This window comes from Pinus tabuliformis, chromosome 7 (genome assembly GCF_031772625.1).
Source record: "Pinus tabuliformis cultivar Carrire ecotype Pingquan chromosome 7, CPIR1, whole genome shotgun sequence".
Lineage (NCBI taxonomy): Eukaryota > Viridiplantae > Streptophyta > Pinopsida > Pinales > Pinaceae > Pinus > Pinus tabuliformis.
The window spans coordinates 1454880329-1454901228 of NC_142293.1; positions in this window are offsets into that span (position 1 = coordinate 1454880329).

Genomic DNA, 20900 nt, shown 5'->3' on the forward strand with positions numbered 1-20900 from the left:
GTTACTTCAATATTCTAAATATCCTAAACTTACTAGACACATACAACTACTTGTTAATTTTGCAGAGTACCGACCAACGAAAACATATTCATGATAGGATGAATTTCATGGTAAACAATACTGTTGAAGCAACAAAATATTTATGGCAATATATTTCTATACATGGTCCCATGTATATATAAATGTAAACATTCACATATGTATGTACTAAGTTCGCAATGGGTAATTGAATTGATGTTTTCTATATAATGATCGAATTTCCATTCACATGAAAGGGCATCGACCTGATTCGTTTAAAGAATGTTTTTTTTTTTTAAATATTAGAGCTAGTCTTACTAGTTGTATTTGTGAGGAATTGAGTATGCAAAACAAAACTCAACATGTGTTTATTAGGTTTTTAATCAAGTGCAAGCATTATGAAAATTTAATTTAGTCGCATTTTCAAAGTGCAACTACCCAACATTTGCATGCAATTTTTAATATAGGGGAGATTTTGAGTGAGATAGAATTCTCAAGTTACCAGTGTCACATCTCATTGCTATGGCCTCCTGTTTGACATAAGGGATTGCATTAAAACTAGAGAAAACAATTTTTTAGTAAATAAACTCCAGACTTATAGTAAATCTACATATTCATATGTTATGAACGTTAGATAGTTATTCATTCTCATTCTGCTACTAAATTTCAATAACAATATGATATTTATAATACTAAAGAATAATATGATGATACCTGTAATACTGAATTGATGTAGTTCAATTGATTTGAGAGATATTTGTTTCATTTAATTTTTTATGACATACATAGCATTCTCATAATTAGCTTTCACTGCATAAATAAGTTTTCATATTTATCTTTTACTGCATAAATAAAATATGATGATTGTAAATACTTTTGTATAAAAAATGATTTCGAACCCATTAATTTCAATCTGATGAGCAAATTCTTATTAATGGATTGTAATTATGTGGTGAAATACAATACATTTCTTGTAAACCAATGATATATTTTTCTAAAAGTGAGATACAATAAGCTACATTTATCATGAGATGATATATTGTACATTGCTTATCATATACTTGTGTTTTACGGTTTTTTTTAAAGAAAGTTTCTAATTTTTTTTTAAAGTAAAAATTGATTATATATGTATAGGGAATTGAGAAAGTGGAGGAAAATATATATAAATGAATGGAATGTTATTGTCAAAGGTACCAAACAATTATTTTCTTGTTTAATTGGTGATTGTGTCGTTGTATTCACTCGATCGAAATAAAGTGGCCTCAATCACCATCGCATAATGATACACAATCTCCTTCCAATTCGTCCATGTCCAAGAGGGAGACAAAGAGACCAGAATGTTAGACGTGGGGTCAAGTCACCAAGCAAGATTAGAAAACAAAATGAAAAGATTCAATATGATGTAGATACAAGGTTATGTCATGCATGCAAACAAGCATATAAATATTTGTTCATGAAGAAATTATTTATGTTGTAAGTATTTATTGGCATTGTTATGGGTGTCTTTTTATAATAATATGAATATATGACTACATGCTAAATTCATTGAATTTTTTTATGCGGTTAGTTTCTATGATAAAGGATCTTGATGATGCTTCAAAACTCAAAATCAATGAAAAAATGGATTGTTGGGACCAAAGTCTACCTCGTAGACGTAAGGACACAACTAAGTGCATAGAAATCATTTTGCAACAAAAACAAAGGGAAGAGATTTTTAATGATGTGTGAGAAGAAGAGGTAGATGGGAATATACATATCTTAAACTATAGAGACATTAGATTTAACAATGAGTACTCACATGGGTCTACTTTTTGCTTGCATTTATTTTCAAGACATTTTCACATTAAATGACATGTTTATTTTTATATCAATTATATACTACTTTTCCATTTTTATTGATATTATTAGCATAATGAACATAATTCCATAGAGAGATCTTCACATTATTTGGTCATTGATTTTAGATCTAGTAACTCAAAAACCAAACACACATCAAGTTGTGAAACATTGAGAGGTTCATCTAGATTTCAACAAAGGTATTTCACATCAACATTAGCATACATATTACTATATTTTCCTAGCATGACAAATGAAAAAACATATATTTTATTGTTTAGAGATTTTTTCTTATTTATTATTGTTTTTGGAACCATTACAATCATTTGAAACCCAAAAACATGGTCATGGTCTTCAAAAGAATGTAAGTGAGATGGATCAAGTATATTTTCAAATAATTCTTTATGATTGTTAATTGGCTTTTATATTTAATTTAGTTTGAGATTCATAATTGTATATTTATTTACAATCTTGTGTCTCGAATAAAGAATATGCATATCCTCCAAGCGATCCACATATAATAGATAGTGAGCAAGTGATGTAGGCAAACCCACATTCTTCACAACCATTACAATATTCACCTCGTCTTCAAAGGAATTTAGGCGAAATAAGTTGTATATCATATACCATAGCTCATAATACATTGACATATAATTTATTATACATTATAATTATGTATCTTTTCAATGCATTATGCCTTCCTCATTTTACATGCTCCCCATCTATTCACTATATCCATACCATTTCACATTTTTATTGACCCATTTTTTTATTTTGTTGATATCAATTTCCATATTTATTGATTATGTTCTTACTTTTGCAGAAAGAAAAAAGGGCAAATGATCTTGGGATGGTGAACACAACGAAGATTACACTAGAAGATTTTAAAGCATGTGGGTTAAAGTATTGCTCTTACTAAACCCACTAGGCTTACCACTTTGAGAGCTAAAACAAGTCACCATGTTTAGGTAACTTGAACAAGTTTAGGGATTTAATTAGCGTTTTGTGTGAAAATACATTTCTCCTTTCATAATCAATATTGTATTTTTGAATGATAGACTAAACATTCTCTCGATATAGAATGGTGTATCAGAAAAGTGTCTTTCACATTTGAAATTGTATGTGCATATTGTCTTATATGAATGATACGGTTTAAAAGAGTTACATATCAACTATAGTTGTGATATATTCTTTGGAATTCTCCTGAATTTCATTATGTAAATGTCCATGATTATAATGTGTAAATGGCCACGACTCTTTCTTTGATCACATGCTTGTTAATAACTTGATGACGTCCTTTATGCACTGCTCTCACAAGATAGTGAGGAGTCCTTAATAGACACACTTAAATTTTCATTTATTGTTTAAAATTATCAGGGTTTAGGATTTTCTTATGGCCACCACATAAAGAATTATTATAAAAGAAAAAGATCAATTTAGTCTACTCTTCATGCAATACTCTATTTTTATTATTTTTAATACAACATTTTACATATTTATACCATATAATATTGCGATAGCTGCTTAGTTTCGTTATCTAATCATTTTTTCTTTGTTTTATATAAGCTAAACCTGTTGAAATTATTTAAAGATTGTTGAATATATATATATATATATATATATATATATATATATATAGTTGGCAATAACTTTTGAAAAATGGAAATGTCTCTTGTTTTATTATATTCTCTTGCCTGAAATATCGATTTGATACACAACCATAATAATCTAGTACACGTAACTATGGAAAAGAGACTGAATCTAAAGAATTCAAATACATCTAACTTTCAAGAACTATTTAATCACCTAAAAAGCCAAAAGATGAATATATTTTAAAAATTTGTGAAAATCTCTAATTTGTATGATTAGACATTGGAACCATGTTTAGAAATGTTCTCAATATTGTTATATTTTGAACACCAACCAATACATAAATTACGATAAATCTTAGATCAGTAATAATTTATTAAGACAACACAAATTTTACATGGAAAACCCAATTGGGAAAAACCATGGGTTAAAATGTACATCAAATTTCACCTCCACTCCAATGTCAAATTTATTAAGACAACACAAATTTTACATGGAAAACCCAATTGGGAAAAACCATGGGTTAAAATGTACATCAAATTTCACCTCCACTCCAATGTCCTCTACCTTCCGCTTTCTATTTATTTTGTGAGAGTCATCCAATATTTATATAGGCTATACAAAAAAATATTATGGGAACAATACAATGTCCAACGAAAACCATGGGTCCAAAACCATATGCAAGCTATAAACCTAAATTATTATTTTTACACAAAAAACAAAATTGCAGACATCTCACTTTATTTTATTTTATTATATTTGGTCTCGTGGAGAACACAAATAACATTTAATTATTATCCATATGAATTATTTCAAATATACAATTTTTTTCAATTAAATGATTTATTTTAATGACATTTATAATGATAATTTCAAATAAATCTATTGTTATGAATGATAATATATTGAATTAAAGCAAAGCTAAAGGGAACATGAAGTATGCAAATATTACCTTAATCAAAATTTCAAAAAAAATACAAACCTAGTAATAACTCATTCAGTTTACCAAAAGCCAAAAAAAAATTCTTAATGTGAAAAGAGTGCAAATAAATATTTAAGATTATGGCAACTATTAATATAACTTCATTTTGTTTTATATTTAAATTTTTAAAATTACATTTTATAAAAAAAGAGTCTATATATATATATATATATATATATATATATATATATATATATATATATATAGATATAGATATATAATTTTATTTTCTTGTAACAAGATTTTGATTTTTTTAGTGGAATATAAACTTTAAATGCAACTTCAAATTCTAGTCATTATTTAAGCAAATTACAATAAAAATTTGTGAAAGCTTCATAATTACATTTGTTTATGTACATTGAATTTATATCATAGTTATTAATTGACAATTGAATACCAATTAGAATAACTTTGGAATGCATCAATACAAATTTGCATAGATTTCTTGGATCTCACATGTGACCTTTACACTATCAATAAAATACAAAATAAATTACATTTTAAAAATTGAATAATATTATTACACAAAGTTAAAATTGATTTATTGTGTTAATGTCATTTTTCACAAACTATATGGACATCATTATACAAGTAGTAAATTGCAATAAATGTTTAAAAAGAATTCTTATTTGAATGTTTTTGAATTCAAGTTTTTTTTATCCGTATTGAACTAAGAACAAAAATTTTCGCTAGAAATCACATAGGAGAATTTTTGTCGACGCGTTTGGAACCATCCAGTGTGCTTCATCATCAGGAAAAGATGAACCACACTGGATTTCTCAGAAAACGTCATAAAAAAAAATCTCCCATGTGATTTCTACCAAAAAATTGTATTCTTTATTTGAATGTTATTTAATTGTTATGATTTAGTAGGAGCTACATTTTTTTGACTATTAAGTTTTTTGCAACTTATTTTTATTAGTCACAAAACCTTTCTTGAAATGAAGTGTAGGAACACAAACTATGTACTTGACCAAGGGTGTCGTATCATTCTTCAATGCATGGCCTTTCTTTATTACGAGACCAACATGTACGCATTCATCATGGTGGTGCATTTGTAATGTGCATAGTAATATATTTCATTGAACATCATTTGTAATGTGCATTGAATTATTTTTCGTTCATGTGTATTACTTGGTATTTGTGAGGTGTCCTTGGAAAGAGATAATATTTGTGGTCATTTCACTTCATTCTTATATGTCGAGTGAGCTAATCACTCCACTTAGGAATTGGATTACAACTTGATGACCATGACCTAGGACCAAGTAAGCTTGTTTTGTTCCCTGAACAAACATGTATAAAATAAGACTCCTAATCAATTCCATGATGTCAACTCCAAGTCCACATGTTTAATATCTAGGTTGTTTCATCTATATGTCTCACATGGAAGGCATTCATTTTATGTTAAGAGCTATAAAGGGAAAGTTTGGATAGGCCTCTCTTACTGTTAATTCCTAGTAATGCCCCTAGCACTGAAAGCAACTTAGTGCTCAACGAGTAGAGAAAAATATGTGATTCAACTAATTTCATATATGATGTGTCAGTAAATCCTTCATATATCCACAACTTTTGTATATGCGCAATTTTCATGTATGCACAACTTATGTATATGTGCATATATGGACGTTGCACATATATAAAAGGTATGCAAATATACAGAAGTTGTGCATATGGAAGAATGTGATATAGAAAATGCACATATATAAAAGTTTTGTGACTTTCCTGTATGTATATATTTTTTGTATATGCACAATTTTTGTATATGTGCATATTTTCCGTATACGCACAGCTTTTTCATATGCGCATATATTTGCTATATGCACATATACAAAAGTTGTGCATATATGAAAAATATGCGATATAGAATATGTGCATATATAGAAGTTGTGCAAGTTCCGTATATGCCCATCTTTTATATATGAGCATATGTTCCATATATGCACAATTTCCGTATATGAACATATCTCTCATATATGCACATATCTGAAAGTTTCACATATACAGTAGATGTACATATATGGTAAATGTGCAACTTTAGTATATGTGCATATTTGTAGTAAATGCACAACTTTCATATATGTGCATATCCTTTGTATATGCATAACTTTCATATATACGCATATCTTCTATATATGTGCAATTTCTTTATATGCATAAACGCATATCCTCCGTATATGCGCGTATTTTTTATATACGAAATTTTTGCATATACGGAAGCTGTGCTTATGGAGAAGATATGTCCATATATAAAAGATATGCACATATACATAAGTTGTGCACATATCTTCTATACATGTGCAACTTTTATATATGTGCATCTACTATATATGTGCAACTTCCATATATGCACATATATAAAAGTTGTGCACAACATCAACCTATTTATGTATGCAGTTTCCGTATATGCACATATCTTCTTTATATGTGCAACTTATGTATATGTGCATATATAAAAGTTGCGCATATACAAAAGATATGAGACACATAAGATGTGCATATATAGAAGTTGTGTGAATTTTGTACATGTTCAAAATTTGTATAAGCATAGCTTCCATATACACACATCTTCTATATATGTGCATCTATCATACATGCACAACTTCCATATATGTGCATATACAGAAGTTGTGTATACTTCATATATGCACATCTTCTGTATATGCACAAATTATAAATGTGCATCTACACAAATTGCACACATGAAGATCTCATATATGCATCAAGTGGATTAAGTGTAAAAGTGTTTAGATGATATTCTATCATTCTAACTAAATATTTGAAACTAAATTAATAGATTGAATATATGCGAGTTACTAAAAAGTCCATTTTAAAATGTTAAAATATATTAGATAATATAATATTAATTAATTAATATGAAAGAAAATCATCAATCATTACATTATTTAAAAATTAATTTTAATATTTGAAAGTTAATTATAATAATAAAATGAATTAGATAATATTTATTTTGATTTAAATAATCTAAAATTGATTTACTAGTTTTTTTTTTTTTTTTTTTAATGTTCAATGATATCACTTTTCACCTAATTTTTCATAAGTTTTATTTTGAATTATTTAATTAATTTTTTTCAAAATTCAAACCTAATTAGAATTGTTGTGCCACCTAATTATAATTGTCTTATATAAATTGGTTTAGCTTAATTTTTTTTAAGCTATATTGTTTTTGGAAAATTTAATATAAGTTTGTTTTTAAAACTATTATATAATTCGTGTATATGATCTTTATAATGTACATGATTGTATTTTTCTTTCATATAAATAGTTTGGAGTTGATATTGATCATAGATTTAACTTGACTTATAGTATTAGAAAACATTTAATGGAAGATGGAAAACTTAGTTTGATCTCAGAAAACAACTTAGCTATTACATAATTACATGCATAATAGAAAATCCAGATATAGAATTTTACAATTATCCTTTTACTACGGTAATTTAATAAGCATGATTTCTTAGATATTTAAAGATGACATGGTCGATATTTGAGGATGGTGTGCTAGATACTTGAGGATAATGTGTTTGATATTACATGATGTGGATGTGTTAATTGTTAATTGTTGCGTTAACAATTAAAGCAGAAACAGTACATTCATAAATTTGAAATATACAATAAATTTTTAGCAATAATAAATAAAAAAGTATTTATAATAAAATAGGGACCAATTCAATTTGATTTTACTTTAAGATAGCTTATGTTATGAGTGGAAAAACATTCTAGAGAAACATGTTGTTTCTTATCCCAATTACAACACTTAACATTATATTTATGCTCAAGTTCGAAAAAAAATCAGAAAAAATTCTGAAGTTGCCACACTTGTCATGCATGTTTTGTCTTTTTACTAGCGTACATTTTCTTTGGTGCAATCTCACTAGGCATGCATATTTCTTCTCTGTATTCTCACCATACATGATTTTTGTGCTCTTATTCTCTTATTGCCACCATAGATAAGTAAAGGAATTGTTAAAATATATATAAAACAAAAAGAAAAAAGAAAAAAATATCTTAAGTAACACTCGAGCAACTTGCCAATAAAGTTTTCAGCTTTACATGTTAGTATTGAAATGGTAAAGATTAATCTTTATCTATTTTTGCAAATTTTATTATAAGACATGTATACTGTAATTTAAAACTTTAGTATTCTTCTTCATAAATTTAAAATCAAAATAAATCAAAATCCATATATATATATATATATGCTCTCTTCATGTACATGATACATCTATTATTATAATTAATCAAAGTTCCATGGTAATGATATGTTTGTCCATGCATGTAACATTGAGTAAGATATAAATATATAAGTAACTTAACTTGCAAATTTGATCATTTGTAAATAAAATAAAAAAATCCATTCTAACTACATATATCAAAAGTATCGTAATATTGATAGAATATAACACCAAATCCACATCATGAATTTAAAAGTCAATGAAGACATTGTCATATACACAAGTCCATATTCATATATTTGTATTCAAAATTAGTTCATCTATATATATGTGTGTGTGTGTGTGTGTGTGTGTGTGTGTGTGTGTGTTTTACAAAATGGAACTTCATTCCCAACATAGATAATGGAAGTTCATGCCCATAGATGACATAATGGAAAATTGGCACCATGAATGATCTAGAAAACGGGTCTATAAGTCACCCTTGCCACTCTTAGCAATCGCAAGTGCATTGCCAAATTGAAATTTTTGCAAAAATTACAACAATACTTTAGTTGTAAAAACCAAAATGCATAGAATCAATTCCATTAATTCATGATACGATTTTGATCAACTACTCATTCTCACCGTGAATATCTAAGGCAATGGAGAAGGCTACCCTTCTTAGGTAAATGATGGAGCATTTAGTGTTTGATATATGCGTGGTTCAAGGGTGATGGATAATGGCATTGTGGAAGTGAAATAGGAAAACGGTATTTGGCGTGGGTAGTGATACACCCCCAATGAGTTGTACGATAGTGGGAATCACCCTACAGTGGGGTATCACCCTAAGGGGGAAATTGCAATGTTAAGGGTGGATGATTGGAACAATGAGAAGGGCGAAGGGTGGGGGTGGGAAATGAGAAGGGCGAAGGGTGGGGGTGGGAAATGAGAAGGGCGAAGGGTGGGGGTGGGCAATGATACATCCTCATCAATTTTAAAATAGGCTGAAGCACCCTCAAGGAGGAAATTGGGATGCTAATGCCTAGAGTAGTGTTCCTAATGCTAAAGTTTTTCTCAGCAACATGCTCACTAAATAATCATAGTTGAAAATTTGGAACTTTGTGAGATGCGGGTCCCTCGACTGTAACAATAAAAAAGTTCATATAGTTATGCAAATGCATTGAAAATGATAATATATCGTATTTCACGTAAAATAATGCATAGTATCAAATTGTCATACCAATTTTGTGTATAATAGAATGTTTCACTAACTCAGGCATGTGGTCAACATTTCTTTATTTTTGTAAAGATAACTCCAATTATTCATCCATGCCTATTTTTTTTCACAAACTCATATGATCCTTTCAAATTGTAGTTTATCTTTCCCTGATTTTGACTTGTGACCACATCACATTTTCTTATTGAAGACCTGGAATAACATAATTTTTAGAGAGAATATACATTAAAAATATGTTTTGTCTCTTATAAAAAGAATAAACACATCACCTTAACACTTCAATTTCAGCAATAGCATCACCCATGACGAAGGCTTGAACATGCCAATACATTGGTTGAATTAAGTACAGTTGCGTATACATGCTAGTTCACTAAGCTGAAGCAGCGTATACAAATCAGTTTTGAAAATTAAATCATTGATTTGATAATACTGATTCACTTCCCCTCTCAATATTATTTCAAGCTTAAGCTTGATCACTTGAAGGAAGATCCATCATCATGAGTAATCAAGAAAGCGGGGGATCCATCAAACCGCCAATCTTTGATGGGAGCAACTTTGTTTATTGGAAGGTAAGAACCACAACCTATCTTCAATCACTTGGAACAGATGTATGGGAAATCATGGAAGGATGATATACATTTCCATCAGCAATTCCTACAAATACGGCAGGTAAAAAGAAATATGAAACCAATGCGAAGGATGTCAATACGTTGTTGGGAAGTCTGTCACAATCAGAGTTTGTCAAAATTATGCAGCTCAAATCCGCCAAAGAAATATGGGACAAAATCATTCTAAACTACAAAGGAGACTCTTAGATAAAACGTGCTAAACTGCAAACTCTAAGAATTCAATATGAAACTCTCAAGATGCACAATGATGAAAGTATAACTAGTTATTTCTTACGTATAGATGAGGTTGTTAATTGCATGAAGAATCTGGGTGAAGAGATAAAGGAAGTTACCTTAGTTGAAAAAGTTTTAAGATCCTTGTCTGCTAAGTTTGAATCAAAAGTATCTGCCATAGAAGAAAAGCAGGATCTACAAACTATTACTATGACACAGTTGCACGGAATCTTAACTCCCTTTGAGATTAGAAAATGAGGTCCATCAGATATGAGAGAAGCCGCATTTAAAGCTTCAGCAAAAGGAAAAGGATAACTCAACGAATTATGGCATCTTTTAGAAGAAGAAGAGGAAGTAAACTTTGTCAAAAAGCTTCAACGAGGTTCCAGAAGATTCAGAGGTAAACTACCTTTCAAATGTTTTGCCTATGGTAGAGTCGGTCATTATGCTACCAAATGTCCTCATAAAGATAAATATGATAAAGGGAAAGAATCTGCAAAATGGAATAGAAAACAAAGTGTAAGTAAAAATAACTACTATACTCATGAAGATAGCGATGGTTTATCAAATAGTGATGAAGATGAAAATAGTAATGACTATAGACTTCTGATGGCTTATGAAGATGATGATTTTTTGGATGCTTTAGATGAAGATGACCTTTATGAAGAAATTTCTAAACTCAAATTTTTTTTAGAAGAAAAGAATATGATTATAGGTACCTTGACATACCAACTTGCTGAAAGGGAAAAACACAATGAAAATCTAGAATGTAAAATTGTGGGTCTAAGAAAGCATCTTGAGAAAACAAAAGCTCCCAATCTTAGATTTGCTAAAGGATCAGAAACCTTAAATGAAATTATCAAAGTGCAACGTTCTCCTCTGATAAAGACAATTCTTGGATATACTGAAGAAGCATCTCAAGCACAGAAGCCATCAACCTCCACTAAAAGCTATCTTGATGCAGCAAAGAGAAGTGAACAGTTTGACAATCGTCAGCAAAGGGATAAAAAAGACCACCAGGTAAATCAGGCTCAATTTACTTCAAGGATGAACAGAAGCCACAACCAACCTCAAGTAAATCGTACTCATTTTGCTTCAAAGATGAATATCAATAGAAACTACAATCACTAGATCAATAGATTTGATAATCGCAGGAACTTCTTTAATGGTCAATGTTTCTCATGTCATAATTTTTGACACAAAGTTGCTCAATGTGTTGCTTACAAAACCATCATGACTAGAGAAGCACGAAATCAAAGGAATGTGACAGGGATCAAGAAAAGTTCCTATAATAACTTTACTCTTCTTGAAAATGAGATAGAATGCTCAATCTGTAACAACTTTAGCCATGAAAAATCTGAATGCAAGAGTAAATTTCGGCAAATATCTCAAAAGGAGAAAACTCCATTAAATCCCAAAATATGGAGAAAGAAAGAACCGCAAACAGAAAGATGTGGTATAGCCTTGTATGCAGAAGGACAAGAAAACCAGTGGTACATCGACAGTGGATGCTTAAAACAAATGACAGGTGACAAAGAAAAACTACACTCATATAATGCCTTAGAAAAGGAAAAGAGTGTTTCATTTGGAAACGACACTCCGGCTGACATAAAATGTAAAGGCTCTATTTTCTTGAAAGAAAAAGTTAAAGATGGGAATGTTATGAATGTTGATGGCTTAAAGCATAACCTGTTGAGTGTAAGTCAAATGTGTGATCAAGGAAATGAAGTAGCGTTTCGATCAAATGGATGTGTTGTTTGTGAGCTTGATACAGGAGAAACCGTGACTAAAGGTACAAGAACTCCAAACAACCTATACATAGTCAAAGGAGGACAACAACAATGTTATCTAAGAAAAAATGATGAAAACTGGCTATGGCACAAAAGATTGGGACATCTAAGCTTTTCTCATATAAGAAAAGCATGCAGGTTCCAGGTTGTTCGTGATCTTCCAGATATCAAAATTACTGAAAATACCATATGCAAATCATGTCAATTCGGTAAGAAAACCAGATCTCACTTCATCGAAAAGGAAGGGTCAGCTAGTAAGCCTATTGAACTTGTTCATACTGATTTATGTGGACCATCAAGGAAAAAGTCACCTCGTGGAGAAGAATACTTTATATTGTTCATTGATGATTTTTCCAGAATGTGTTGGATAGGTCTTCTAAAGCATAAAGATGAAGCATTTGAAAAGTTCAAAGCCTTCAAAGTTTTGGTTGAAAATGAATCAAATCACAAAATCAAATGCCTCAGATCTGATCAAGGAGGGGAATTTACCTCTGATGAATTCTTTGACTTTTGTGAACAATATGGAATAAAAAGGCAGTTCTCCATCGAAAGGACTCCTCAGCAAAATGGAGTGGTAGAAAGGATGAACAACACTATTCCACAAATGGGTCGTGCTATGCTAGATGAATCTGGAACTCCTGCAACCTTCTAGGGTGAAGCTGCATTCGCTGCCATCACTATTCTCAACCAAGCAAATGTTCGAGTAAACAACACTCAAACTCCACATAAACTTTGGTATGGTAAGAATCCTACTGTAAAATACTTCAAAGTTTTTGGAAGCAAATGTTACATCAGAATGACTGATGAAAAACTTGGTAAATTTGAACCCAGAGCAAATGAAGGTATTATTCTTGGCTACTCTTCCCAAAGTAAATGATATAAATGTTATAATAAAAGACGTGGGAAAATTATTGAAAGTATTGATGTTGTAGTTGATGAAGCATGCAAAAATCCAAAACAGATAAAACCAAAGATTATGACAATGAAGAAGATGAGAATCATTTTCCCACATCAAATCACACTGATTTTGAAGAAGAAACCAATGAAGCACCAAAGGAAGAGATAACGATAGAAGAAAAGACTTCGTCTAAGTATGTTCTGAAAAATCATCCAGAAACTCAAATTTTAGGGGAAAAATGGGCAGGTGTGCAAACAAGAAGAACTATTGTCGAAGCCTCAAGCTATCTAGCATTATTATCTTCCGCTGAACCTAAAAATGTAAATGAAGCATGCAGAGATGAATGTTGGGTCAAGGCCATGAATGAAGAACTTGAGCAAATTGAAAAGAATAGTACTTTGGAATTAGTTCCTAGACTTTATGATAAGAATATCATAGGAGCCAAATGGATATTCAAAAACACGCTGAAAGAAAATGGAAAATTTATCATAAACAAAGCTAGACTCATTTTCAAAGGATATGCTCAACAAGAAGGTATAGATTTTGAAGAAACTTTTGCACCTGTTGCTAGACTTAAAGCCATAAGAATGTTTCTTGCTCTTTCTAGTTTTCAGAAATTCAAAATATACCAAATGGATGTAAAATCTGCCCTTCTTAATGGAGACTTAAATGAAGAAGTCTATATCGAACAACCGGAAGATTCATTCTTGGAAATGATGAAAAACTTGTATGCAAAATCAAAAAGGCTCTCTATGGTCTAAAACGGGCTCCAAGGGCCTAGTATTACCGTCTTGACAAATATCTCCACCAATAGGGTTTTTCAAAGGGGTCAGTAGATAGCAATCTATATACAAAGATTGGCACTTGTAAATTGCTAATAATTGTTGTTTATGTTGATGATATCATTTTTAGTAGTAATGAAGAATCCATGAGTCAGAATTTTGCTTCAGTAATGCAGCAAGAATTTGAAATCTCCTTGCTTGGTGAGCTTACCTATTTTCTTGGTCTACAAGTTCAACAAAAGAAAGATGGTATTTTTCTCTCACAAACCAAATATCTCAAATAGATCCTGAAAGAGTACGGCATGGAAGATTCTAAACTAGTATGTACCCCAATGGTAACAGGATGCAGTCTTAGCTCAAATGATGAATCAGCAGCAGTACATCAACCAACTTACAGATCCATGATTGGCGGACTGTTTTATCTAACAAGTACCCAACCGGACATCATGCATGCAATGGGAATAGTTGGAAGATTCCAAGCAAATCCAAAGGATTCACACCTTCAGGCAGTCAAAAGGATTTTCAAATATCTTCAAGGAACACATAACTTTGGTTTATGGTATCCCAAAGATACAGATCTTACACTTCATGCATATACAAATGCAGATTGGGCAGGAAGTGTTGATGACAGAAAAAGCAGTAGTGGTGGTGCATTCTATATGGGTTCCAGGTTAGTGGCTTGGTTCAGCAAGAAACAAAGTTCAATTGCATTATCTACAACTGAAGCAGAATATGTGGTTGCTACATCTTACTGCACACAACTACTTTGGATGATGCAAACCTTGCAAGACATTCAGATCCTATGTACTCCACCCATATCCATTCTATGTGATAATACAAGTGCCATCAGTATTTCAAAGTATCTAGTCATACACTCCAAGACCAAGCACATACCCATCAAATATAATTTTCTACGTGAACAAGTACAAAAGGTCAAATTGGAGTATGTTCCCTCCAAAGAACAGGTTGTTGATATATTTACTAAACCACTACTTAGAGAGACATTTGAATATCTCAGGCAAAAGCTAGGAGTATTTGCTGCATCATCCTGCTGTTAAAACCTATTTTCTTCATAGAAAGGTGGTTATACGCGAGTTTCATAAAGCGTAGTCGCATACATATGCAGGTTTCTGTGGGAACAATCACGTATATGTTGGTTTAAAGAAAAGCAGTGGGATAGACTCAGGAAAAAGGGGTCTGCTATGGTTCTACCAATTATCTGTTGTGTTTGATGATGGTTTCAATCTGCTGATAACATGTGGAAATATATTGGTCCTCATAAAGTTGTTGATAACTTGATGTATATGATGCTTTGATATCTCTTACTGACATATGCAATGATCAGATCTGACAATGAATAGGTGGAATAGGAGAACATGGTTGATGATATTTTGGGAACTAATGATGGACATATACGGGTTGCTGGTTTGGAAGCTGTTGACAGATGTCGCTGATGGTGCAGATCATATGATAGTTGTTGATGACTATCAGGGTCTTGTTTCAGATATTTGGTCTCTGTTATATATGTCTTGTACATTTTTTAATGTAATGGTCATGAAAATACCTAATTTGTAACCCCACTATGCATGGGATGGATGATGTAATGTTTCTTGTTTTTGACATGTATAAACAATTGATATATCCCCACTTGGTTGGGTGGATGAGTCAAATTTGGTATATCCCCATTTGGTTGGGAGATGGATGTATGTATGAGTCATGGTGATAGGAAGGTCATTTGTGATGTATGTATAGAGTCATGTTCTTCTTTTAGAACATCTTTTTGCAGACTTTGCTTATGCTTAGGGGGAGCATGGACTTGATCATGGGAGCTCAATCAGCACACTTCAGCATATCAGAGAATTCATCATGCACTCAGGGGGAGCATGACCCTTTTCCCTCGATGACAAAGGGGGAGAGTGACTTGGTGTGGTTGTTGCCATCAAGTCCAAAGGGGGAGATTGTTGGAATTATGATGTATGTGTTGTACTTGATGGAAACCCACTTGTAGCAGAAAAAGTCACTTGTACATGGTAACTAGATGAATCTACAGGAGATATCAGATGTGACAGAATGAATGGCAGTAGTATTTATATATGTGATGAAATGTAGGTCATCTTCAAGGAATCATTTCAGAAGGCAACTCACAAAGATGACAGATCACAGTACAGCAGGTTAACAGCATAGAGTTACAGATCAGATTTCACAGAATGAAGAAAGAGAGGTATACGCAAGTTCACCATTGTCCAAGTCCCATATACACGCATGTTCACTGTATACAAGTCACGTATACATACACACACACTTTCACAAAAGGAAAAGCGTGTATACCTTGGAAAACTAAGTCTTTGGTCCGAAGTATTTGGTCCATGGTATTGGTTCAAGGTATCGGTTCTGAGGTATTGACCCTAGGTATTTGGTCCAAGGTATTGGTCCTAAGTGGTTTTGGTTCATGGTATTGAGAAAGGCCTAAAAAATATAAAAGGAGGAGAAGATCATTAGGCCAAGGTGTGCAAGTATCGAATATCTGATGAAGTGTGAGATCTAATTGCAGGTTATTGGCTTATGGTGTTGTGCTTGATCTGAACCAAGGATGAACCTTAGCGTTTGATGAAGGATAAAATCTAATGATGTATCAGGATCTGAAGGCTTGAATTGAATTATCTTTAAGTGGTTTGATCATGTATCTGAATAACTAGCACATGCTGTAGTCTATAAATATGATGATCTAGGTATGACTAAAGTCTGGAATAGTTGTAATGTTTAAATCATCATTTACAGATTTGTATGCAGGTTCACTTTAGAGAAGAAGTGTATACACGCTAGTTTTGCATATCAAAGCAGTGTATACATCATAAATTCGATCTGCAGATTTGTACACTAGTTCGCTTTGAGGAAAGCGCGTATGCACGTAGGTTCGACACATGGAAGTAGCGTATAACTTATAAAATACGTTTTAGTTACATCTGTTTGCTGTTGCAGTGTTCTGGGTTCTGGATTGGGTTTTGGTTACTGTATTTTGGTAACAACATTCTGAATGATCAGATTGATGGGTTGTCAAAATGATTGATTGATTCGGTTGTGGTTAGTTCAAAAGGAGATTGGTTGATGTAGATATATGTGATGATTGAATGATGTTGTTGATGGATCCAATCTGAAAATTTATGAAACATGGTCCCTGGAAGAAAAGAGAAGGTTGTAGCCTTCTGCAGGCCGTCACCTACGTACTAGTAAACATATCAGCTAGTACAAGAGCTAGGGGTTGTAGCTCCCTTCCAGTAGAAGCTGGAGAATGAGAGAAGGTTGTAGCCTTCTACAGGTAGAAGCCTGTGCACTGGTATAAGACTGCACCGGTACAAAAATTGTAAACAGAATTTTCTTATTATTAAAAGAACACAGAGACAATAACAGCAGGTGGTTTTCACCCACATTGGGTTTCCACCTTATATCTTGGTGTTCATGTGTGTTGCTTATGTGTGATGCTTTATTCTGGTTTTACTGCACTGTCTAATGAATTCCTGATATACTGGTTTAAGTTCACTGCATGATAATTTGGGTAAATCAAAAGATCTCTGCATATACGTTGGTTGCATTAAGTACACTTGCGTATACACGCTAGTTCACTATGCTGAAGTAGCGTATACAAATCAGTTTTGAAAATTAAATCATTGATCGGATAATACTGATTCACCCCCCCTCTTAGTATTATTTCCAACATTAATAACCAAATGAACACCCACACTAAGAAGTCTTGCCCAACATTCACCTTGGAAGAAGTGTCCCATCAACCGTTTTCCTTTATTAACTTTTATTACATGGAATTTTCACCAAGGATGTAATAAAGATACAATTTTGTGTTTATACTAAGGAAACCTTTCAAACCGGTTGATGAGAAAAGTAGGAAAAGGCGTAATTAAGATCAATGTATTTTTGCAATAAATTTATATAACTAAGTAGATGGATAAAATTACCATTTCGTTTGTCTCTAGTATTGTTTAAATTTGAGTGCATGTTTGTATAAGAATATCCCACTCCAGCCAGAGAGTCAAGAAAAAGTAAATTGGCCACTACCAATTTGTTAATTTACCCAAACATTTGGTTATGTAAACAAACAATATAACAATGTAACAAGGTGAAGATTGTTCAAGCATGAAATTCTAAATTTTATTGGATATTTTGGGAACATTTAGGATTTGATGAAAATGAGCAGAGTTAATGGTTTGACTAAGTTTTTTCTTTTACCTATTGAATTTTGAAACATTACTTTTGATTTTATCTATTTAATTTTGAAATATTCTTAAAACTTAGAAAATCTAATTATTTGATTTTGCTTTTTCTTTTGTTTTTATATATTTAGTTTTGAAATATTTCACTTTTATATATTTTGATTTTGAAATATTCCTAAAATATATGATCAAAAAATTAATCTTTCTAATACTCATCATTCCAGAAAGCACATCAATTTCCTAACGGGGTTTCAATAACTTATATATCGGGATAGCATTCATTACACACTTGGCAGATTTGCACAACAGATAGATAATCAACCTTGGAATGAAATTTTCTATGTGCTTGAAGCATGCCGCTGCTAAAACGAAAACAACCAGCTCTGTTCCCCCACCAAAATCCATTTGAACCTAGCAATGATCAAAATAAACTGGCGTAGTTGCGGCATAAGCAACGCCATTTCTTTCCATGGTATGACAAACATCCATTCCTTCTAACTTTGCTACAAATAAGTTCGTTTTGCGCACCAAAAGATAAAAACCAAGAATGTTAACAATGAAAACTCAATTTTTTCAAGTGACCAACCATTTCAAAATAGAGAGAATATACATTTTGGCGGTTACTACATTTTCCAACCAAAAGTTGAGGAACCGACAGAGATTTCCCTGCCTGCAAATATGGTTGTCACTCAATATTCAATTCAACATTGTTATAAACAACATATAATAATGAATGAACAGAACAAACCCAATTCTTTATTCAAATGTTCAAAACATTTGAAATTAAAATTAGAGAAAGGCCCTGCGCATTCCAGAAAGAAAAAGTTTGGAGTGTTTTCAGGGGCGAATAACATTTGCAGCAGGGTTACATCAAGAGACACTAGGCCCAACATCCCCAAGAGATTGTCACAAATTGTCCACCATCTTAGCAAGCATGCTACTATCAGAAAATAGATCAGAGCTAGCTAGTTGTTCACACCCTTCATTTCAACTACCTTCCATTATAGAAATTATTCCATCGTTTCCAAACTACCCATGATTCTCACTTATTTCAACATGGACCTTGTAAATACAATGCACTGAAACAACACAAAATGTGATCAAAACCCCATAGAAGTGGACAAAAAAATGTGGAACAAATCATGTGCCAAAATGAATATTTCAAAACAATGTTTTTGTCGAAAAACACCAAATGTTCCATACTCACAATGTTCAACACCACCAAGTTCACCATTTGCTCCAATTTCACAGTTCAACCCACGAGGTTCAAATCTAACTGAGGATGTTGGTTTTCCTACCCTTGAACATGAGTGAAAACCAACATCTGTTGTCAAAACATTTTGCGATAACAAAGGCAAGAGAAAAGAAAATTGCTTGATAATAATTATTTTTCCATAAACACCACAAAATGATAAAAAAGGAAAAAGCTTGAACTACTTGTGCTACTCCAACAGAGATAGTACAGAAAGATTCAGGAGTACTCACAAATTTGACAATATAATTGCTACTTGGAACACCACAAACCCACATTTCCAGTGGATTGCTCCAAATTTTCGAACATGCCAGGAACCATATCGCTATCAACAAACAGACCAAAGGTCGCAAATTGTCCATTTGCATCGGCGCATTCATCTCGAAATGTTGCATTTTATCCATTGTGTTCAGATGACTCTTCGTTGTTCGTCATATCGATGCTCTTTTACAAAATAAGAATGCGCAAAAAGAAGTCAATTTTCAAAAAAGTTTCACAGATAAATTATTTTCCACAATCAACATCAACAAAAGAAACATTCAAACAAATTATCATTCCAAATAGAATTTTGCTATTGTGATACTCACAATTATCAAACCCACCATCTCGACGATTTACTGAAGCTATTTCCGTTCGTTCGTAAGAAGCTCTTTTGCGAGAATTTATCGCCTCCTTGTTCTATTGATACCATTGTCGCTATCAACAAACAAACTAGAGGTTGTAAATTGTCCATATGCATCAGCTTTCTCATCTCGAAATGTTGCATTTTCTCCATTGTGTTAAGATGACTATTGGTTGTTCGTCATATCAACGCTCTCTTATAGAACAAGAAGGTGCAGAAAGAAGTCAATTTTCACAAAATTTTCAAAGAGATTATTTTCCACAATCAACATCAACGAAAGAAACATTCAAACAAATTATCATTCCAAATAGAATTTTTCTATTGTGATACTCACAATTGTCAACCGCACCATCTCGACAATTTACTGAAGTTATTTTCCTTCATTGGTAAGAAGCTCTTATGCGAGAATTTATAGCTTCCTTATTTTGTTGATACCATTGTTGCTGATATTCATTTGTTCTCTCACGAAAGGAAAGCAAGCGAGCTCTTTTAACTGCACACTTGCTCGTTTCCTTGATCAACATTTCTACAACCAATTAAAACTCTCGTATCTCACATTCTTTTTCATAATCCTCAACGACAGTAAACAAACCCATGTTCACAACATAACAAACCCCCAATATTTTCCAAATACAAATCTAGAAACGAAACTAACACTT